At 41.3% G+C, this 25,032-nt stretch overlaps 1 long non-coding RNA gene across 2 annotated transcripts in view; it reads right to left on the bottom strand.

Annotated features, from left to right (window-relative positions):
* LOC104151865 (uncharacterized) overlaps window positions 1-25,032 on the bottom strand; it is a 228,779-nt gene that overhangs the window by 114,547 nt on the left and 89,200 nt on the right. For both annotated transcript variants that reach the window (XR_011140590.1, XR_011140591.1), the window contains exon 4: window positions 22,985-23,097. This is a non-coding gene — a long non-coding RNA (uncharacterized lncRNA). The remainder of the gene's footprint in view (window positions 1-22,984; window positions 23,098-25,032) is intronic.

Below are 25,032 nucleotides of genomic sequence, written 5' to 3'. Positions count from 1 at the left end.
CCTAAAGGTCACCTGCTTCCATTTAGAGAGAAACACTTCAGCTCCACGAAGCTCTCAAAGTGACATCGGTTTCTGAACAGTTCAACTATTGAGTATTTTCTCAGAGACGCTTATATATTTGTACCAGAACTGAGCCAAAATATAGGTTCACCTACACTGACATGGAACCAAAGTCACGGCCAGTTCAAGTGGCTTTAAATACAGTCTCCAATCCTTTATTTAAAGTGAATCCAGAACAAGACAAGACTATATTAAGCATCACAAACTCTCACAAGCAAAAGCTGCAGAAGTCAACAGGCTGCTCAGGAAGACAGGGCATATGACCATAACTATCAGTATACCACGTGAAATAGCTCATATTTTTCCCACAAGATCTGGGGTCAGACAGGCCCAAGCTACATTTAGGATGCAGACAAGAAGTGTAATGCGCATCGCTCAGAGAGAATTTGCACCCCCCATCAAATAAGAATGCTTGGGCAGGTTTACCGCAGTCTCGGACACATCAGAGTAGCAACTTCATTCAGCCAAAATCTGGACTCTACACAGTTTCTGGGAGAAGAGAAGAAAAACGTGAAGGAAATATTGGGCATCCTTTGTGCACTCAAAAGGAGCAGTCATATTTCTTCCTATCCTTTTCTAGGAAGAAAAAAATATTAAAACAACAATAAAAAAGAGGCTGCCACTCAATCTATAAACTGATCACTGGACGGAGGTCTATATTCCTTCTAGATGAAGGAAATGCCTTTCTAGACTGACAACTGATTAGTATACAAGCATGATTATATGCAAATCTCCAATTTCTATTGACTTAATTGTGATCTGATGTAACATGTATAATTAACACATGCATTTAAAATAAATGTATATTTAATTAACATGCATATTTATAAAATGAATATTTATATTTAGCATATAATTTTGGGTGAATTTAGGTGGCACAAAATTGAGGGGTTATCATTACTGATGAGAGCTAGTCATAGCAAAACAGCTTTCACACCTCAGGCTCTCCCAGTGGATTTCAATCCCAATTTATCTCACCACTGGCAGGCCAGCCTTGGGCCTTCCGTCAACTAAGCCAACACTGCAAGTCACACCACACAAACATGAGTCGGATAAATATCTTCATTAACATCTCAGGGGGGTTGCTCAAATTGTTATCTGAACTGAAGACCACAACTGTATGACAAGCTGAGCACAAATGAATTTGAAGACACAGGTCAGGAAGATGAGCATTAGACTGCCAAGGACTGTTTTGTATTTCGGTTTTAGATATGGACCACTGTATGATTCCAGCAAGTCCAGTACGTTTATCCCCCTGAACTCCTCATCTGCAAAAAGGAAAATAAATATTCCTTACATCCTTTAGGTGAGTCAGAGGTAGAATGAATTAGCCCATATTTATTAACACACTGATATTTCATAGCAACGTAAAGAAAAGTTGCCTTAAATGCTAAGGAAGAACCAACCAGTGCAACAGACCCCAACACCAAGTCAGAAACACTGCTTAGGAGACCCCAGCCAAGCAGCCTCTCTTCTCCTTGCTATTTTCATGGGTCATCAGATTCCAAGTCTTGGTCTTTAGCTCCAAGGCACTCACTGCCATGAGGGCAGGGCACCAAAGTCATAGGACTGGGCAAAATACCAAAGATGACTTCTTTATTTAAGAACTTCTCTGGCACAAGCAGGACTTCCTACGATAAATAAAAAGCTGTCATCCCCTGGTGTGAACCATGACAATGGACTAAGCCACTCACAAAAGGTGACAGCAAATTTCACTGCCTTCTACTCCAGGGACAAGGTACACTCTCTTCCTCCCCACCTCACCCCCCCCCTTTTTTTTTTTTAAAAAAAAAAAACAAGGGCAAAGTGAACAGCACTCCTGTGAGTACTTTTCACATAATCTGCTCTCTCCCTGAGGGACAACTGCTGAACATGTTACTTAATACACTGCTAGAAGGTGCTCAGTTGTACTGGAGATGAGTATCAAATGGGAACTCATGTGAAATCCAACCCAGAAATTCTGTCATATGCTTAAGCAGCATGCTGAAACAGGGCTAGTATGTAGCAACCACGTTTCCTAACTAGCAGCATCAGTGCTTGTATAAAGAAATTACTAAATATCTGGTTTTCTTGGGGGAAAACAGGAGGAAGGTAATAGCATTTCTCAAGCCGAAAATCCACCCTTTTCTCCCTGAGGAGAACAGAAACGCATTCTCTTCTTCCCTTCCCAGAGATTATCAAGACAGACACCCCAGGGAAGGCAGAAATCCTGGATGCTGTTGCAAGGTTAAGAATACCCTAGATGGCTCCTTTTCTCCAGTGAAGGCGCATAGGCTCATTATAAAGCCTTAGAACAGAAATCAACAGTTTCCTCCTCCTAAGTCTGCAGTATTTTGATCAAACGTCATCTGATTCTAAACAAAAACTCCTTTTAACACATTTAAAAGTTAAGTTCAGCACAATTGATGTGATCATATTAGCCATTCAGAAACATACTGACATTACTACTAGATTTCACTACCTTGCTACTAGAACATTACTACTAGAAAGACACTGTGGCTTCCATAAGCATACAATGACAAGGATTTCACATCTTAAATGACCTAGTCCTGTGAAGACCAGGTTTGGCAGTAATGTATTTAGACCAAAATCAAAACTTACACAGGAGGGAGGAAAAAAAAAAAGGAATAATCAAACCATGCATTGCTTCATTAGTAGGGCATGATCTTTCCTCTATTGCACCAGATCTATCAAATCACAGATTTTGCAGTTAATCATTTGGATTGCACATCTCCAGGAAGCCAAGGAACCAATTTACAAGAGCCTTTGTCCATTTCTTCTTCTGCCCCACTCCCCACACTCTCCCAACGTGGTTTCATTGCCTGTCTCCTTAGACCAATCTCGTCCCTGCTGCTATGAGTCTTCCATTCTGCAGACCCCATTCCCCACCACAGCTTTCACTTCTCTCCCTGAATGCTGAACTTTCCCATCTATTTGTTTCATCTTTGCCCACGCCTCTTAACTCAAAGCAAGAAAGAACATTGAGACTTAGCTGTCAAGGTGTCTTTGATAGGAGACACATACACAAAATGAGGTTACATTGCACTGAGCAAGGGAGATCAAGAAAACAGCGTTTACATTTTTATTGGTATTAACGGGTTAATTTAAGGCTTTGTAACATACAGGACAACATCATTCCATCTAAACTGTGGAGCTTTCTGCCATGATTAGTAAATAAAACTGAACTCAGACGCATTTTTGCTGGCCTGATTACAATTTCAAACCATGGTCAAGTCTGCTTTCCTGCTCAAGTATTTCTTGAATGTTCCAGTTCATTTGTTCATTTATAATATACATTCTTCTCTTCAAAGAGATTAAAGTGGCTTTTAAAATGACCTTCTATCTTCCACATAGTGGCAAAAAGCATGCCACATGTTATGCTATGCAGTGATCTAAGTTGCTTCAAGGCAAATTCTATCCGAATAGAAGAAAAAAAATTGGTCATCATAATAACAAACATTGAAATACAACTGGTGGAATCTCCCTCGCTGGATAGAGTCAAAAATCAGCTTGACAAAGCCCTGGATAATCTAATCTAAGGCCCTGCTTTCAACAGGAGGTTAGACCAGATGATCTCCAGGGGTCCCTTCCAACCTAGATTTTTCTATGATTCTGTGTACGTTTTGCATATAGCATTTCTACTATGGAGCTGCAGCACACTGAGTGCACAGAAAAAATGCATTAAACTGTTGGAGTTGAATATCATAGAAGAGGCAAGGTTTAAACTGACAAGGAGAAAGACCTTTACTGATAGCAGGATCCAACTCTGAACCATCATTCATACCTCCTGTACCTCCCAGCTGCCTTCTAGTTCATAACACACTGCACTGGTCTTTGTGCATTTTCATACAAAAATAATTTTATAAGAGTCTTCTGGGAGAGAAAAAAATCCACAACAAATATTCACAGGTTGCACATCCCTCGAGCAAGGATATCTTCTGTCCCACACAATACTTAGAACAATGTTAGATTTACAGGATACCACTGTTTACTAGTTTATATGCATCCCAGAAGGATAGCAGAGAACACCTACAAAGGCTTCAAAAGGATCTGTCGTACACAGTGAGACATATCAGGTGGTGCTCTGTGCCAGAGAGGCACTTCTAAGGTAGCTGGAGATGATGAGTTTTACCTTGAGTACATCAGACCCCTCAGAACATCTGTTGATCCCTGAAAATACTTATGTTGGTATTTCAGATTGTCTAGTTATCCAGAAAAGTATAATGTGGGTTATACAGGTGTTAAAATGGCTATTCCTGGAAAGCAGCATTATGTGTTCATGTAAAATTACAGACCATTAATTTCCACGCTTCGTTTTCTGATTAAGGAAAATTTGCCCTTCTTTTCCCTTTCTGCTCACTCTCAAAAAAAAAACCACCACCACAAACTGATTTGCCATACTATATAATTTAAGGTCACCATCATTATCTAACATTTTAGCTATGAAATTCCATTTTACTTTGAGTCGCTTGGTACCCTCTTCCAATATACAGTATTGCATTGCTCTCAATGCAGCCCCAGGATAATTGCCTCTACTCAGGCAAGAGTGTTCAAAGGATACACTACCTCTAACACACTGTATATCTGATCTTGGATGGCTTTATATAAATATATATATAATATATATGTATTGGGGGGGGTAGGTGGGTGGTACACAGATTGCTTGATTTCACTGCAATATAACCAATAATTGGCTGGCACTGGAAAGACTGAATTGCATACTTTCTGAGCACAGAAAATACCTTACACATGGAGGATTAGCACATGAAACTACACAACATGGTAATTAGTTCTCATGCTTTGAGAACCCAGTTATAAACAAAGGGAAGGAAGGTTGGTAGAGAGAAAAAGCTGTTTGATTTCAGATACAGCACAGTATTCACTGCTAACATCTGTATCAACAGCCTGTGAACCATTTTCCCTCCTCCCTTCTTCATTGGTATCACTGCAGATGGCAAATATAGCATCCCTCATCTGCTGCTCATGAGAAGAAATGGACATGACAAATGGCCCAATAACGACTGAGAAGGCTTGTCTAACCAGACAAGATAGGAGATAGATAGATGTTCTTGGGTATTCGTTTAGTGAAGAAGCCACAGCTACGGAGGAAGAAAGTGAAAACGAAGACCAACACTTCCCAAGCAATTGCCTGAGGATAACAGCCTAAAGGAGAGTTTAGGAAGCTCAGCTACTGATCTGGTATTCAGCAGAGCACGAGCACAGCGATCTCCTACTGAACTCCTCTGACTTCTGCCCAGTTCCCACAAGTCAGGCCTGCACATACTGGAAAACTGTACCCACTACACAAAGGGCCACAGATTTGCTGGGAACGAGTGCAAGAGTATCCGCACAGCAAAAAGATTAAAGCCACCATTACATTTGTGAAGAAAAAAAAATTTTGCATAAAACCTGTATTAACAGAACATGATGATTCCTAATATAAACCTGTTTTCAACAACACACGGAAAACACTGTTGCAGCACCCAAAATCCAGAGAGCCAGTAAGTGGGAATGAGCTCCTGAGCAATCAGTAGCGTAAGAGCTGACTGAGAAGAGCATTTAAGCAGGTCAACTCAGCTCTGGGAATCTCAGGGGTTGGCATAAGGCTTGTTAGCTCTAGGTATGTGCTCTCATGTATGTTAAGCGCCAGAAAAAAAACAGATTCAGCCCAAATGGTCAAATGGAACAAAGTAAAAAACAAAACAAAACACAAAAACCTTTTATAAAACAGTGGCAGGAGAAAGAAGTGTTAATATTTTAAGAGGAGATGCAGAACTAGGGCCTGATCTTGCAATATGTATCATGCAGACAGACCATAACACTGATTTGGACCCTAAAACCAGTGTCCCCCTCAAAGAGGTTACGTTTGTTTATTTTTGTTTATTCATTTATCCTTTCTCCTGCTATGCTGTTGGCTCTAGTTTTTGCTAGTGTCCTCTATGTGGAGAAACCAAATTCATATTGAAATAGAAATTTCACTTACTATGTATGTTCAGGGCTTTTCAGGCACTTGAAATATTTATTCCAAATACAGATCTGTTAGCGTATATAAACATCCTCTACTTCCAAAAACTTGTTGTTTCATTATGAGTTTTAAGTCTGGCTAAGATGTTTTATTTTAAGGAGACCAAGTAAACCAAGCAGCATCAATTATTTTTGCTACTCTTTGTAAAACAGGACAGGGGAAACATGCCATGTGTCTATTAGCTTGATCTCTTCCATTTTGAGAAGACACACTTCTGGCAAGCCCAGGCTCTTTCTGGCCAACTTACAGGTCTGCAGAGTTTTATTTAGCTGGATGGCCTTTCACATATTGCTAGGAACGGGTCACAGAAAAAGTCGCACCTTATTCTTTTATTTGCGTTCCAGGCCAGTAGCTAGGTCTAATTAATCAACAAAAGCTCTCCAGGGAATGGGGACAAGCAATAAGCCACAAACACCTGGTCTCTGGGAAGAGTATTAACAGCAGCAAGACTCTATCAACAGTAACTCAGAAGGCGTGAGGAGAGAAAATGAAGGAGTGATCGTGAGTTTGGAAGCTGCTTCTTCAGACCATCTTCTGTTTTGCCATCCATCATTAGCCAAGCCAAAGGTCAGCAGCTTATCGCTTGTTCAGGGTAGACTTTAAACAGCTCACAGAAAGGCCCAGAGCAGGGAGCAGGATTAGTGCAGGACGGGCACTAAGGAGAGGCAGCCGCTGCCCACCCCCTACTCCTCCCTCTGATCTCAAGGGAGCTGCTGCTTTCCACAAAATCAAGTTATCATGGGTGAGGCACAAGGTACCACTCACATCAACATGCCTCTTGGCCCGAAACACCAGCTCCCAGCCTTCCTTGAGGTCTCAGCTTCAGGCTTCATCTCAAAACAGACACAGAAGAAAATGACCTGTCACAAGGTCCTTGAAAGGCTACCCATTTCTGGACTGTGGGACCTCACTGTAACACAACTATACTAGCCATCAAGAGCACATTTCTAGGCAGTCCCTTCCCCACACTGAAATAGGATATTGAGGTCTGAGGACTGAACGACGCAGTGAGGGATCCAGATAGGACAAGGAGAAAATAGCCTTGGCAATGACATTTCCTCCCAGTTCAGAGTCCCACCTGCTTCAGACCAGCATCTGGCATCACAAGGTATAGGTACTCTTTGCAGGCCTGGCAGGGGAGCTGGCCCTGCTTGCCAACATACACAGAACCAATTCAATTTTGCAGCCCCCAGATTCAAAAAGCCTTGGAAAGCAAAGGAAGCCTCCTCCTCCTGAAAAAGGCAGCAGGCCCTGCAGCCTGGTTGGAAGGAGCAGAGGGATTTTCTTTTTGATTATGCTAATCTGGCAATCACTCAGTCCTTTGTTTTGACAAAAGAGAGAAGGTATTTTGAAATTTCAGTCCTGACTTAGCAGGACATTGATTTGGATGGGGCTGGCAGGAGTCAGCCTACATGAAGCAGGAAAGGACACATTTTACAACGTGCACAGACGCAGTGAACTCTCAGCCTTACAGAAGTCAACAGGCAAAAATTCCCATCGACTGCAGGGAGGCTAGAATGTTACTCAGCTTTTATTCCACAATCAAAGGTTTATTACATCAACTATTTTCTGTTGATTTTTTTTCCCCTAAGTTCACAGACAACCTTCTATACCAAATGGTGCAAACTTACAGATCTGAACTACTCCTGTTTATCTAGTGATCGCAGCCATATTTAAAGGATAGGAAATTTGCTGAGAGAAACAACTGCCTCAGGCTTTGCTCCGCTTCAAGAAACTCAACGAAAAATTGTGTGCCTCTATTTTTTTTCCTTTTTTGCCTCATTCTAAAGCCATACAAGAGGACTGTTAATAACAGTCCCTTCTCTCTGCCTCTCACACACACACACACCCTTTACAGGGTGGCTGCACAATCTTTCGTCCTCTTTCTCCAGGGTAGCTGCAGGAATCAGACCATATGTAATAGTTGCCAGTGTTCACTATAAGCTTAGGTATAGACAGAACTGGATCCGCTGGGCTTCTGGAGAGGAACTGAGACAACCTCGTTTTATAAAATATTTTGGACAACTAGACAAAAGAATATGTGCAAAAAGGCCTAAGAATCATTATGATTCTCTGATGCTTATGCCACAAATAGGGTGTTTTTCCAATAAATACATCTTGTTCACAGAAGCTCCAGTTAAAGATAGGCTCGTGTCAAGCCCTTTTAATATTCTCAATGCAATATTTCCTGCAATATTTCTTTAATAATGATTCATTTTAAATACAGATCCTCCTCTCTTCCCCTCCAGTCAGGGCTACACTCTGGTTTTACATAGGCAAATCAGGTGAAAACTGAAGCATGAAGATGCATCACAGCTCAGATAACAGAGGTCACAAAAACATTCCCTAAAAACTGATTCTGCTGAACCATTAATCCATCTAACTTTTACATCTTTCTGCTTATTTGATCTGAACAGTTCAGTTTTCTGGTACCAAGCTCCATGGCTAGGGCAGTTTCAGTACACCCTAAAACCAATGGGTTGCAACAACTGTCTAAGCAACTTGACCAATTTTCATCCTGCAGACTAAGAGTTGTGCTCAACAGAAGCAGCTCCACACACGGCAGGAGTCTGTCCAGGCACTAGGCATGCACGGATCATTTTCTCCAACAACATGACTTGTCCGTCCTTCTTATTGCTCTGTATCCAAAACTTCTACTTGATTTTTTTTTTCCAGAGAAAATGATGCCACAACACAGTTCCAATCGATATCTGACATAGTATCAGATTCCTTGCAGTAAGAAGTACTAGCCTAATGTCTCATACACGCTTTCTCCAAGAAGCCTATCTATGGTAGCACGCATAGCCTCAGCAAACCATCAATTTAAATGATTGGGAAAAAAACAACACATAATAAGTGACAGATTTTTCAAATCAGATAAAGATGGGAACCAGATTATCTGTCTGTGGGTGATAGATTGCAGCAATAATAAATTCACTTTAAGACACTGGATCAATTTTTAATCAAGCCAAGAATTATTATTGCAGAAAGATAAAATGACCCATGAGGAGATGCCTTAATTTTCCACCAATCAAATTATAGCCTTTCTAAATAAGATGTAATGAGATCCATGGAATATCCAGGTTACACAGCCTACCTAATTACCCATGTTCCCTGTCATGTTGTGATATAGTAGTGGTGAACTGACCTCTGAATTTACTAAGATGAAAAGGTAATTAGTTTTTCCACAGGGCTGTAGTGAAAACAACAGCAATGACACATGTCACCTCCTTCCACCAAGTCACAATCTCAAAGGTGTTTGTTCCTAAAATATACAGGATATGACCTACTACGTAATAAACTACAGTCATTAAGACTGACAGAAAAACAACCCACTATCTCCAAGTTGAGAAGGTCTGAACAAGGTCTGCAAGGTCTGAAGGTAAAGCAAATCAACCCATATTCCACATGAAACTTTATCAGCATGTTACTACAGAAGGGTTCATGAGATGGTAGAATGGCTTCTAATTAAAGAAGTCACGGTGCCACATACAGAGTGAGCTTTCCTGATCCCTAGGCACAGCAAGTGTAATTTTCTGCTGTCTTTAACCACACAGGCACATTTTCATGCCACTTTCAGCGTGATGCCTTTGGAAAACACTCCTGAAAGCATACTGAGAACCTGAAGGTATACCAAGGTCAAAAGCAGAATCTATCAGCCCAGAAGAGGTGATAATTATTTTAGATAGAAGACCACATTTCTGTGCATATTCAATGGGATTGACCGTCTCTCTGGCCCGGTCTTTGGAGCTAGGCTTAAGAACTGCATTTTTGACAAGTTTTGGTGGCCTGACCCCTTCACTAAAGGTTTCAGTTGAGAACTGTGACTGTGAATTTTCTCTGACCATCTCAGGAAGCAGGAAATCCTCAAGATGATTTGTTCCTGCCTGCGTGCCCTTTCCTTTGGGCACCACTGCAGCTTAGAGATACAATGACAGACATAATTGGCTCATGCAAAGAAAGTCACCATCAAATTAATGAACTACAACAACTCATTCCATCTGCTGCCTCCTTCTTGCTAATTTATTAATAACAATTACACAAAAAATGGCATGGATTATAAATTTCAATTTCTCCTTTTTACCTGAAAATTTAGTCTATGAGAGTCTTAAAAAAAATGATCTCACATTATTCCAAATAGATTTATGGCTTATTACTAGTAATGTGACAGTACCCAATTGACCATAAAAGCTAATTATTTAAAAGTAACTTAAATTATCCCTTCTGAGCAAAACGGATATTTGGATTACACAGTTTGTGCTGCTTTTACGATGTGTCCCCCTTTGGTCACCAACCCATCACATCTCTCCGCTTGGGTCTTCTTCAGCCTGTCACACAGCCTCATGGGCCACAAGCACAAACGTCAGCAAACAACTTTTCCAGCAGTGGCAGAAATGATGAACTGATACACGCAGAACAAGAAGATACACAGTCAATGAACCAATACTGCTGTGGGTCATGCTAGAGTAAGCATAAACAGCAAGAGAACCACTGGAGTTCTCCTGCTTAGCACACTCATCCCAGTGCTAACCAAGGAGCCCACCACCTCTCCATTTTGCACTGATTAGTGTGAAAAACGCAACAGAACCCGCTTGCCAAGGCAGGTTTGATCATAGAGGGAAATTCCGGCTCCTTCTTATCAACAGCACAACTGTCATTTCATTCAGCTGGGTCAGAGCTTTCCCCTAGGTCTCATCCACACACAGATATTTCAGGAACAGAACTGTTTTACTTCAGAGTTTAGTAAGCTTTTTTTACTTACTCTTCCTACTATTAACTAAGTTCTACTGATAAAAAAAAAAAAGTACGATACATAGAAATATCCCTTTTTTTCTGCAGAGAAATAGCTGTGTCGAATCGACATATCTGTGCACCAATTGAAGATACTATGCACTAGGCAGATTACATGGCTTTGGTGGTACCAGTAGTTAGAGCACTAAAACTTAAGGGAGTTGTACATCCTAGACTGATTTGCAAACACTATGGAAAGTTTGTTTTAAGTGGGATCACTATGTATTACCTAATACATGATGAGGTAATGCTGCTAAAACACCAAAAAACCTTCAACACTTTTCCCAGTAGAGATTACAGATGCTGTGAGAAGGGGGAAGGGGACCAAAAAAAAAAAACCACCCCACACACCCTATTACCCCGAAGGAACTCAACAGTATTAGGGGCTATCTAATGAAGATCGTTTGACTTTGCATCAATGTTCCTCTTTAAGTGTTTTGATCAAAACACATCAGTAAATTAAATGCAAAGGCTATATGTTGATTAGAACAAAAGATACATTACATTATGATTAAAGTCTTGTTATTAAGTAACATATCCAAGCACTAATTTCTAGTTCTGTAATATTTCCACCAATACTATTATCTTCATTTAATTAGGACATAAAAGTAAGTAAAGTTAATTTAAAAGAAAATTTCCAACAGCATTTCATTTGATTTTCTAGTAAATTAACACTTTAAAACCTCTAATGGGCGTCTTCAAAAGAAAATGTTATTAACAAAATATGTGATAATTAACATAATTAAAACTCTCTAAAGTATACATTTTTTTAATGGCAATTGTTCTGTTAAAAACATGCAAGAGGAGTGAATCAAAAACCCCACTCCCCTCATAATGTAGGCATGCATTAGATACTATAAACATCGGACAATTCCTCATGGGTACCCGCTGACCTAGAAATTGCTAGCACTAACTTATAACAAGATTACTTTTTGTGGAAGTGGATTAACTTTTACACATTCCCTTTCCCTCAAATGAGCTCAGTAAATGGCTGTGAGTGCTCTAATATCTCAAATTATGCAGTTATTAATTTAAAGTAGAAGGACATTTTTATTTTCTCACTGTAGCATCTGACTTAAGACATTCTGTGTTTTTCAACAGTTATAGCAAGCTTTGTGACAAGCAGATATTTTGGTCATCCTCTGGCTGTGTGGATGCATCTCCCACCTGGGGAAACCATCACATCTTTCACGGGACAAGCTTGATGACCCAAAATAGATCTTTCATACCTTTTGGGCTCCCAAGAGATTTATACATTTCAGTTAATTGGGATAAAAGCATGAAAAAGTTTAGCTACTTATCCAGACTGTTCAAGTCTCTCAAGCCTACCCAGAGAGTTAGATATCTCACAAGACGGCCTGTACTTCCTGCTCCCAATCAGCACAGAATTACCTCATGAACAGGCTCTCACATAATTTTAGACAGGATGCAGCAGTGTCCTTTCATATATTAAGCTCAACTCCAGGTGCAATAGCACTGCTGATAACAGGGAATAAAGGCAACTTTCTTCATCTTTGGCTTTCTCCCACATTTTTGGGGAGAGGAAAAAACAAAAAAGAGAGAGAAAACACTTGCATTCACCCCACTCATATCTGTCTATTTTATATGGCCCCTGTTCCAGTGGCATCAGAGGCAAAGCTGAATGAGCTTTCCTTCCCATCTCTGCTGAAGTGCAGGGAAGAAAGGAGCTGAAAACTGCCTGAGATAAAATGCTGGAGAACATGTCCCAGGTCACCTGCCAGCTTGCAGCAGGACAAGCAATCAAACCCAAGAACACCAGAAGTTACACCATCACCCTCTGCCCTTACATTTCCAAGTGGCCGTGCTTGACAGTGGTTTCCACTGGGTGGAACAGTTCTGCAAGTGGCTGCATGAAGCTGTGCAACCAGGCAGCCGGGGGAAGCAAATCTGTGATGCACCACGCATAAAGAAATAAGCAGAACTACATCACAGATATCCTTCCTCTCCACCCTTCCACTCCTTAAGGCTCTATAGAGCTTTCACTCTCTCCTTTTGACAAAAGCAATTCACTCCACAGATGCTGAAGCGCTCCGTTACACATAACTTTTTTAATGAGCAGGACTATTTACACCAATATCAGGGAGCAGCAAGGACCAGCTGTTCCCTAAGGGACAGGGAGTTGAGAGCAAAGGAGATCCCACAGCCTGCAGGGCAGGGGTCTCACCAGCCAGAGCCTAGCCCCAAAATACCTGAGCAAGAGCAGCAGAGCAGACCTAGGGCAGCAACTAGGGTAATCCAAGAGTTCGTGGAGATGAGGCAGGTCCAAAGGCTGGCAAGGAGCACAAGTCAGGGTCAGATCCAGTGAGAGTAACCAGAGTCACTGGACAGGTCCGCAGCAACAAGGTAAGGCCAAGGTCAGGCCAGGAAGTCAGGCCGTGGATTAGGGTCTGGATTGATGGGGTCCACAGCCAGGCATGCCTGTGGCTGAGCTGGAGATGAGCACTCCCCCATCGTAGCTCAGGCAGGGACTGAAGGCTGCAGGCTGACCTTAAATGAGGCACCTGGGCCCAAGGGCAGAGGTGGAGGTGGAGGCCCCACAGGTGAGGCTGGTCAGAGCTATTAAGGCCTATTAGTGCACTCAGGGCCCTGACAACCAAAACACAATTTCATCTGAGACTATGTTGCTAACTCTCCCATGTAACACTCATTTACTCAGTCCAAGGAACAAAGCCACTTTCCTACCCCTCTACCTCAAATTCACTTATATAGAGCTCTCAAGTGTAGGTTTCTGTGCCCCCTTTCTCACACTATTGTTCAGGAAGAAAGCTCAGATCTGCTGATCTCCTGAGAAGAAAGGTGTTTTGTTCACCAGCCTCAAGCATGCTAAGTGCTCCTGCACCAGACAAACCCATGCGGGTGACCAGTCAGCTGCAGAAGGTGGCACTTGATTTAGTGAGGTCCTTGTTATATGTCATGCCTCAGATGCCTCTGAGGCTACCCAATGAGCAGTCCTCTTTGTGCTGAGGTGTTACTTCAGGGAAAGCCAGAGTCCTGCAGAGCCAGTAGTTCTCACAGTCAAGTAGGGAAGAGGGACAGGGAATTAATAAAAACAACATTCCTCCAAAGGGAAAAAAAAAAAAACATTTGTTGCAAGAGCAAGAACTGATTGAATAGTTGGGTTAGTTCCTATTTCACTAGAACTTTGCCAGCCACAGCTAATAGATATTACCACCTGAATCATACATGGATTTACTAAATAGCAGTCATGACACTCTAATAGTGTAACCTTATAATATGGCAAATATTTGCCACCATCTGTGGTAAATCCAAAGCATCTGTTGTAACTTTTTTTGATGAAAGCAAAGTAGCATACGCCGCCATAAATTCTTTTGACATTGTTATTACAATATGCTACGATAAAGAAAACAAACACACAAATACAGCTCAGGTTATCAAAATAAATCAGTAAAGCTTAACTACTATTTCAATTATCATTAGAAGCACTTTGGCAGTTTTCTTACCTGTTGCCTTACAGAAATATTTCACTCAGCATGGACAGCAGAGCTGTTTCTGCTCTGTGAGTATCTAAACTGAAGGATTTTGAAAAAAAGCTCAGTACTTCTACCAACCTGGACTGGAATTTTTCAGAGTAACTCAGAAGTCACTATCTTTGCTCTCCCTGAAATCTACATGGCTTCTACCATCACTTCCATAGGTAGAAGCCAGAATGACGTGATTTATAAAAATTCCAGCTGTAGGTATCAATGCTGTGTTTATCACCACATTATCCAAGGAACTATCAGTCTTGCACTACGGATAAGAGTTTCTCTCTGTCCACCCACTAACAGCAGTTTGGCTGATTGTGGGAAAGCCAGCAAATCTTGTTTTTTTGCTCTGTGGATGGACAAAGTCCCGGGCATTTTTATCTCTTGTGGAAGGGGCTCAGTTACAGCCAATTGGCCTTCATCCAGGCACTGATCTTTCCCAGGCAAGGCACGAAGCTGGAGACAGAGTTGATTGCCTCTGGTATAAAGATGATGCGCAACACAGTGTTGCAGTTGTCACACAAACTCCCCCAGCTGTTTAAGAAAGATGCTGAGCAAGATGAGAGGAGACAAAAAAATGAAAAGCAGTGCTGGGAAGAACCACAGAGGAACAACTGCTCCAGAGGCTTTTTTCCTGAAAGTAAAGCAAAGCATCATCTCAAAATTTCTGCAGCCTTTTAACAATCCTGCAGTAAAAAGGCAGCATCAAAAGTGGTGGTAGTAATAATAGCAGCAGCTGACCCAGTCACAGGACCATAAAAAATAGACAATGTCCAAGAGAAGACTGGACCACTCATCAGCATAAATGTCATCATTTTTGATGACATCATTCTAGGGGTAGGATTCAAGAACACCTGCAATAACCAAGTCAGAGGTGGTTCTTTGGTAGCTTTTCAGCTAAGACAGACAAAAGCCATATACAATTTTCAAAGAGTGGGCTACCCTGATGCAGGGGAATTTCATCCGTAAGGACAATGTCGGAGTCCTTGAGGCATGCATAGGACCCAGAAAGAACATCCTGGTCATATTAAAGCTGCTTCAGGGACTAGACTTTTCCATGACTAATAACTACCTTCCAGTTTCCAAACTAAATTTACTATATGTCTGCTCACCTTTCTCTGGACTTTTAAACCCATATTTTAAGTTTTTCCAGGTTTGTTTTATGGTGGTGGTTGTTTTTTACCTCTCACTTCATATAGAGCACTTTGCTACCTTTTATTCCCTATTTTAGGGCAACCCTTTCAGCCTTGGTTTCACTAGGCTAAACAAGCTATACTCCCACAGGAGATAAACCGTGAGCATCTTAGGAACCCTTCTCCAAATCCATCTTTTTGAATGAGGTTGGCTGGAATTAGCACATGGTATCCTATAGAGGGTAGATCTCCTTTCTTTCACCTAGGAACACCCTTTTCCAAGATACTTCACATTTCTCAGTGATTCCATGGCAAATATTACACTATGGTCTCTCTCCCACCTAACTACTTCTAAAGCATGAGTTTACAATGCAGATAGGATATTTCTGAGCGTGTCTTTACATTTTTCATTATTACATATGAATTCTTTTTTTTTCCCCCATTTTCTTTCTCAAGATTATCCTGATTTTCCCATGGGAGATTAAAGACCTCCTTTGTATTGTCAATATATCTCATTTTCCCCCATGCTCCATTTTTCATGCCAGCACCGTTAAAGAAAAACCTTAAAGCAATTCCTACCCCAAAACACATTCAGGGAGTCTTCCTCTAATAACTTGCTTTTAGCATGCTCGTAACTCTTTTAGTATAACTGTTCACTCTTTCACTGGTTCCTACCCATATTACGGTTCTAGTAGCCCCCTTAGCAGTTTTAATTCAGAACTGCCCTACGTAACACTGCAGAGACCTTTGAAGATCAGATATTGCAGTTCTAACACATTTCTTTCATTTGTAAAATCAGTTAACGTATAAAGAGAAACAGATTAGAACAGTTTTACATGAAGTAGTTTTGGTAAATTTATATTTCTTTTTATCCTACCTTCCTTCTTATCTAAATATGCTTTCTTTGCTAGTAAGCAAAAAGAGCCAAAGCTTTGGAAAAGCTTCCTAAACAGAAAGACAAGACACTGAACTGTACTATTTTCTCCTCTAAATTTCATCCGTCTCTAAAGCCCAAACTTCTTCAAACTATTTTCATTACATTGTTATCTTTAGATATTTAATTAATTTGCACCAAAATCCCCAGTATTTTCATTCCTCAGCATCCTGCTCAGTGTGGCCCCAGAGTAAAGAATACATATTCACATTCTTAGAAGCTAGAGATCTTACCATATTTAACAAGAAGCATCTCTGACAGTAATTGGAGTTTCGTATCAAGGTAAATAAATGCTAAGATCATAAGGACATACTCTAGTGGCCACATGCATCCTGCAAACACTAACATCAGAGAGTGAATTTAACATACAGTCTCAGTGGATATGAATTTTCTATAAACAAACAATCTGAAGAAAGATTCACTTTTGTCATCTGTTATTCCCATCAAAGAAAAATGAATATTCTGTTTCATATGTCTCCTACCAGGCAGCTTCATTATTTACCACTAGCCTTTTTGTTCTCGTCATGTGTGTAATACTGTAATATCCTCAATGACAATGGATTACTTTCCTCATTACTGGCACTCAATGCAAATTATACAAATTATTCAACATGCTAGAATGCTGGTACTTCACCAGGTACACTGGAAGTTGAGTTCCTCATACTGCATGAAACAATAGCTCATTTCTATCAAGATACAAAGCGCCCAGCTACACATTATTTATGCCTACATGCACAGGGCATAGAGTAGAGAGGTAGACTAGGACCAGGAGAGTCACAGTGGGATACCAGAGGCTCCACGCTTCCCGGTCAGACCATTTGAGGAACCTTGGGCAAGTCACTTACTCTCTCTGAACACTGGTTATCCCTCTGTAAGATGGAGATAGCAGAACTTCCTTCCTTCCTTCAAAGTGCCGGAGATGTAAAAATCCTTAGACTGAGAAAGGTAAAAACTCTTGACGACGAGATAAGCGCCTCGAGCAAATAACAGCAAGTTAACGCAACAGCCTGAAGTCTGAGCACTGTGTTTAAAGAGTTAAATTCAGAGCAAAGGAGAAAGCAAAGGAGGACATGAAGGGCTCTGTTCTACACCCCTAGAAATCTGTGACTTCAGCAGATACAGAGTAAGTCTCTAAACGCTGAAGTTGTGCTAAGGCATATACTAAGGAAATACTTATTCTGAGTGAAATAAAAAGCAAATGTCATGACTTTGAAATAAAAGAGAGATAAAAAAAAAAGAATAGGCTCAAGTTTATAAGTCCTCTTAGGCAGACTCTCAATACTCCCTTTCCTGCAACTCTGGAGCAGGGCTTCAGCAAACGATGACTTCGAAAAGGATGGTCAAATACTATGACGACAGCCACTTTGGGCTTCATCCTCATTAGAGCAGCAGTCAAGTTTGATGGGGTTAACCCAGCAGGGCCAATCAAACCTCAGTATAAACATAGCTTTATTGTAGTGCCCCTGCTTAGGAGCAGCCTTAGCTTGCTTTAAAGTTATTGAGTTATAGCTTAGCTGGATACCTTAAAAAAACAAACAAACAAAGGTAAAAATAGATTTACAGTGACATCAAGAAAGCGGCTAGGTTTGGGTCAGGGCTGAAGACTGAGATGACTCTCCTAGTCAAGGTGAAACCTCTGAAAGCTTTTTAAAAATACATCGATGCTATCAAATATTCTAGTGCAAGCCAAGGAAATGAGACTTTTTTGAGGGTTGAACTAGCAGGGCAAAATCTAGTACTAGGACAGCCCTTTGTACAGCTCTGGGATATAAAAGGGTCAAAAGCGCTCCTTCACAGAAAAGGACAAGCTACAATTGCAAAAGCAAAGAAATAAACTGGCATTGCTCAAACTGCTCCATTTTGATGGTGGGGGGGGGGAGGTGGGGGCTGACATGATCCTCAGACAGCTGCCAGAATTGATGCAGAGGCAAAGACAGATTAGAGCTTGCATTTGCCATCTTCCTCCTTCAGAGCTTTAATACTGCCTGCCTAACTCCAAGCCTCCGCCACAGCAGCACTGCTAACTTCCAGCCATCCACCTCACGGTTCCAAAGATTGAACAGCTTCCCAGAGGGAGAGTGCTCTTTCCTCCAACTACACAGCATAGCTTCCAGCAGTTGCATTATCATTTCCTTAAAAGAGTGGCAAAGTCCAGTTAACCCTTTCACCACTATATCTCAAAGAGAGGAGATACCCTTGTATGACCAGATGCCACAACATCCCACGCTGTACTCCCCACTCCCTGAACAACCACTGCAGAGATGGTGTTCAGAACCGCCACAGACTGACAGCAAGCCCTTGTAGTCTCCAGTTATTCTCAGCAGGACAGGCATTTCTACTTATTAACTTAACATTTAAGAGGTGTATGATGGAGAAGCGGGGGGAGGAGTCTAATTATTTGAAATGATAAGTCCTGCCAAGTTGCCCATGCTGTGCAGTACCCTACCATATTAGTTATGCCTACAACTTGCTACCATCTGCAGCTGATTAGGCAAAAAAGGAGGTGTGACTTCCACTTCTCTGCTCAGCTGCATTCATTTTGTTGACTCACATGTTCTCTCACCCCTTCCCTACCGGATTGCTACATGACATTTGACACTGAGGTCCCCTCCGATGTGAGGCAGGAACCCTCTCCCTTGTTATGCCTCAGCATTGGCATGCCCGGTGGGCCCTACTCCTGATCATCACTAGAAGGTAGAGCAGAATTGCCCGATGAGAAGTCTCTGAACTCTAGTGTACCCAGAATAAAAAATAAGCATCAGAAACCCACCATTCCTTTTGCAAATGTTGCAAAATTTCTAAGAAGCTGATGAACACCTCTGTTCAGCTAGCCTGTCACTTATCTTTCAAGTCATACTGCCATCGTTACTGGTGATCTCTAAGTGCTTTCCGTGCAATATCGCTAAAAAAGTCACTGGTGAACATCTCTGCATCTTCTGCCACGCGCCGACAGGCGCGTACGAGATGTACATTTTAGAAAGCAGAGCATGGATGAGCCTCCTCACAGAACCCTGTCAGAACATTTGATTAATGATGACTTGCTGGAAATCCTAAGCAAAGAACACGACCTCTCACAACTGTTCTACCCAGATCAAAGCCACGCGGCCACAGATACTCAGCACCAAATGCAGTTTCTGAAGCGCTTTTATCACCCTGAGTGTTTCAAAGCAAAGAGATTTCAGGCTAACAGGAGGTTTAGGAGTCATGTTATCACAGTTCCTGATGCTTAAGAGCAAAAAGATTCACTTTGGACTGCAATGATTTGAAAAACTCTAACCTACAATAAACACCTTACTTTAATTACTTTGGATAGAAGGAAGAACAGGCTTTCCACTCCTGCACCATGGCCCACAGGTTAATGTACTAATGTAATAAAGCAATAGGTTATAATAGGTTTATAATCATAAAACTAATGATGATCTGTTTCAGATGAAGACACTGATGAAAACACAGCATTAAATATTTTTCCTACTTATTTAAACACATTGAAGATTTTAGTCAAGTGGGTGTGATTTTACACATGTGTACATGCGCACAGACAAAAATCTACATAAAGAGATCCCTTTAAAGTCACTAAAACCTTGTACTACCAGACTTCAGTTACTCATACCAGGGAATGATACTGATTTCTACACTAGGAGGATTATTTATGAAGCAGCTTAATATAGGTACCTATCTAATGGAAGAAAATACTTGCCAGAACAGACTGTGGTATGTTTCGGGGGAGTGGGAAGCAGGGGGAAGTGCTTTGGAATATAGAATGCAACGAAAATAAGCCATTCTTCCTCCCATTCAGAGCTCCATGAGGGAAGACATATCAAATCTGTAGTCTGTGCTTCAGTTCTCTTCTTGGAAAAACCCAGGACAGAGGAATCAGAGACCCCCTCCCCACCAATGTAACAGTGCTAGACTTCCAAGTCACTGTCACACCCCCAACAAGCAACAGGCTAGCAAGAATCTAAGACTTGCTGATTCCAACTCATTCCTCTCGAAGGCATGCAGGATCCCATCAGGAAGAAGCCCACTGTTGGAGAAGCTGGCTGGGAGTTCTAAAGCATTGGAACCAGGTACAGGGTCAGGACTGTACAAGCTAGGATTTGTTACATAATTATCCCCCAGTGGGGAAGGAAGACCAGCACGAGATATAAGAATAAAATTACCTCCAGCCATAGGGCAGTAAGAAAAAGAAGATTGAATAGAGTTAATGACACACTACTGAGAAATGCTATTTGGCCCCTATCTCAGCAGATTTCAGTAAGGTCAGCAACACAACTGTGCGCAGCTGGTCATTTCCAACTACGTTTATTACCTTACTCTGGCAATGAGCTTTTGCCTTAAAGTCCAGAAAGTTGGTAGGGTTATCTCCCACAGAATCCCATTATCCTCTCACAAGTTCTACAACAATCCCTCTTTTGCCTCTGTAGTGAAAAGATGTAAGGAATAAGGAATTTTCCCTATGACAAGACATAGGAACAGTCTGTCTTGCCCTCACCTTTGTACTTTGAATACATTTCTCCAATATTTAAGCCAGAAAAACCTCATCTGCTGTTGCACAAAACAGTGTGATCTGAAAGGATGGATTTGCAAAAAGGGAAGGAGATCAGGTTTCAGACTGAATTTTGATTTAGGAAGATACCTACTGTTGAGGTGAAACAGAAAGAGTCAGACATCCTTTTATTATCAGCCACAAGTAAAGCATTTCAAAGCTCTTCATAACTCTGCTCATTCATTCTCATATCCTTTTGTGTCTGTATGCAAGAAAAACAGGTGATGCACACACACAGTGAGGGGCCTTTCATCCCTTCCACTGCTTTGAACCAGCATCGAGAGGGTCACATACTAGACCAGGATTACAAAAAGTTGTGAAGCAGGTTAGGGTCTGCCACGGAAGGACCTGTTCCAAAGGCTTATCACCTGCAGTCCACATTATAACTGACCCTCAATTAACGTTAATGATTTGTATGACAGTAAGACTGAGAGACCAGATGGAGGACTCTGGGGCCAGACACCCACTGTACAAAAACAAAGGGCCTGCAATCGAAGTAGTAGAGCAGGAGAAAAGGATTTACCTTCATGCTGCAGATGGAGAATCACACCATGGAGAGAACAAAGTAACTAATTAAAGAGGAACTGAACCAGGAATTGAACCCAAATTTCTCACATCTTAGTCCATTCCCTGAACCATAGCTGATCTTTCCCCACATTGCCCTGGAAAATCCTCATGACTAAGTTCCTGTGAGGTTGCTGCATTTTGGCCCCATCATACAAGGCCCTGTACGCTTTTCACTTACCTTCATCTGAGTAGACCCTAGCACACGCTCTTTCCTTGGCCTCCCAAGCATTCTGTGGACAGGCGTCTGTTATCCTTTCAAAGAAATGGGACCCTACAGTCCACCTACTTTCTGCTCCCACCACTCGTGCTGACACCCCTGATGTCCCATTAGCAGAGAAACACTCTTTCCAACCTCATGGACGTTCTGGGTGAGCAGCTGTCCTCCCCAGGAACGCGCAGTTGAAGCAAGTTAGACATGCTCATTTGTAAGGGCTGCAAAAGCCAGGTGCCTCTTTATCTACAGACCTGGGCAAAATCATTCACATCCATATGAATTTCTATGCCTCTACCACTTTTCAGGCTTTGACCAAAGTCCTTCCAGGAGTTCAAGAAACTCTTTCCTTTATATACTTGTCTTCCTGATTCACACAACCTCTCGCCATCTTTCTCTCTTTAGCCAATCCCCTTCTTTTTTAGCCAATCTTACAGTTACATCAGACCTCTGTTATCTAAGCATACCCCTCCATTCCCCCTTCCTGCCCATAATCTCCGTATCTCTGCAAGTCCCTCCGAGATTCCCACAACCTTTGAAGCTTAAAATGCATCATTAACACTCAATGTCTTTGCTCTGATTCTGAGGAAGTTTCACAGCTCCAAACACCTTCCCTGCCAGCAGACTCAGCTGGATTGCTTTCCCTTGCCTTCAACTCTCCCACTGTCCACAAGGGACCCCACTTGAACGAAAGCCAGGCCCCCTGCTCGGGGAGCTGCATTAGCCATATGCTGTTAGGCCTGTACGTTTTGCTCAAAGTGCAGTATTCAGCCATGCACTGCAACTTCAGAGTTCCAGTCAGAATTAATAAGGTGCATAGGGACACCTTCTCCCTTCTCACCTTTGATTATCACACCTATATTATGTGTGTTTATGCAGCTATTTTCTTGATACTGACTGAAATATACGCAGTCTAATAACACTGCAGTATATTATTTTTCACTATTTGTTTTCAGGCTGGAAAAGTGCCATAAAAACTGTGAAGAAAATTGAGAACAGATCCTCTCAGCCAGCTTAAATCTAGATACTTCCACTGATTTTGGTGGAGTTATGCCAATTTCAACAAAATGAAGATTCAGCTCCTAAAATATCAAGTCACATGTTTTGCACATCTTCCATATTGCCAATAAATTATTAAATATGATTTTTATTTCATTAAAACTTGAAAAATAAGATATTTTTGTATGGAAGGAAATTAATGGAGATCTTACTAATCCTGGAGAAGTTTCCTTGCAATTCTTGGACACCGGTACAATTCTTGTAGATTAGAGTAGAAAAACAGCATGGTCCCATTTAGTTTTCTGTCCCACCAACCTGATTTTACCTAAAAAAAAAAAAAAAAAAAAAAGGTACATGAGGTCACATGCTAAGACTTTCACATTAACTTTATTAAATTACTCTGTGCTGATTCCCTGTGTCTTGCTTTTTAAATGCAAGGTGGCAAAAATCACTGTAATCTACATTTAATGAAACATCTCATCTCCTGTGTATTCTCATTGATTGTATCTTTTCTTATCATTTTTAAGAGAATATCGTGCTCTTGAAATGGCAAAGCTCCTTTCCTTGAAAAACTCTTGCTGTCTGCAAATGATTTTCTTATGTGTTTTGAGAGTCTGCTTTGCTTGTAATTAGAGTCAAACTATCAGGGGCTTCTTGAACCACAAAATAGCTGTCCAGCAGCAAAATTTAGTCAACACAATGCTCCTTGCACTGCTTTCTGTGTAAATGTCAGACTGCTGGGGTTGGTGTTTTGCTGTATTTATTTTTCTCAACATAGAGATTCACTTTGAGATCAGTGAGCAAAAAACTAAAAGTGAATGACTTCTTTAAAAAGGAGGGGGAAAAATCACTGAAAGAATGAACCTTTGGAGAAGCTCACAAAAACTGACAAGAACTGCAGGCAAGCTGAACCACCTACTCAGCTGTCAGTTGCAAGTGTATGCAACCTTACAAGTATGCAAGTGTACATATACCCATATACATATACACACACACATAGATGTAATATGCAGGTATTCAAAGTATTATCACAGGACTTCAGTGATAGCCAGGCTTTTGCCAAGTGCTTTTCTGAACAGCAGAAAAGCACCGTTTCTGAACAGTGCTTTAGCCTCCCTTTTTAGCAGGGAGATTCTCCTGAATCAACTTTAAAATTGCTGATATTCTAACTCTTTTGTATGCCATTCTTGCTCCTTTTACAAATACAGTAATCTTATTTGGTTGCTTGTTTCAGAAATATATCAGTATTTCTCCAGAGTTTTGGAAACAGGAACAGATGCTGCAATTCCCTAACGTACTTCGCATATCAGAATTTAACCAGCCCAGTGAATGTGCTGAATTGGGATCTGGGGCTTTGACAAGCGTTAGTTAATGCTGTGGTCAGGGGAGGTGACATTTGAAATGTTATCCTGAGAGGGGGGCCAGATTCCGAGAGGACTGACACACTGCACTTCATTTGTCAGGCCAAACTCTTGGTATCCAGTGGATGTCACCATATTGCATCTGTTGAGTGAAACAGGTTTGGTGGTATCATTTATTTCATTTCCTGAGCAATCAGTCTGCCAGCTCAAAAAAAGTACCAAATGTCACTTAGAGCCTTTCTTAAACTTTCTGAGCTCTCTTCTTCCTTTCTGAGTTTTTACTAGCTCTCCTCTGTAAAGGTCTGACTCACTCTTGCCCTCTCCCTTTCTTTACACCCCTCAGCCTTCAGCAGGGAGCTATGACTTATTCATCATTTTGTGGACAGAAAGGCCCCAGAGGTGTAGTTCCATCCTACAGTCTGAAAGCCCAAAGGTTTCTATTAAAGTCAACACTACAGCAAACCTCTCTACATTATGTTTACATAGTTGAAGATCATAGAGACCTAACCGGCTGAATCTTTCAGTACCCAACTCAGCATTATCATCTGGCCAAAGAAAGGTCTCGAGTTACCTAATGGGGTGCAAAAGAGGGAGAGTGCTCAGCCAGTGCCACTCACTCCAGACCTGAATCTTTCCTGATAAAAAAAAAAAAAATCCAACCAAAAAATGCAATGATTTTAATTTATTTGTCTTCCAGTTTTATGCTAACTGGCCACAGCCACTTTCCTACAAGTTTCCTACACTTCTCCCCAAATGAGTGAAAATTCAAGTCCTCCTCCTTTTTAAAATTAAGAGGACTTCCAAAAATCCAAGAACTGGAGCTTTATGGAAAAACATCAAACAGTAGGTTTTGCAGTCCTTTTTATCATTAACCAAATACAACCAGCCTAAAAAGTGAC

The sequence above is a fragment of the Struthio camelus genome, chromosome 3, assembly GCF_040807025.1.
Source record: "Struthio camelus isolate bStrCam1 chromosome 3, bStrCam1.hap1, whole genome shotgun sequence".
NCBI lineage: Eukaryota > Metazoa > Chordata > Aves > Struthioniformes > Struthionidae > Struthio > Struthio camelus.
This window is presented reverse-complemented; position numbering and strand designations above follow the sequence as displayed.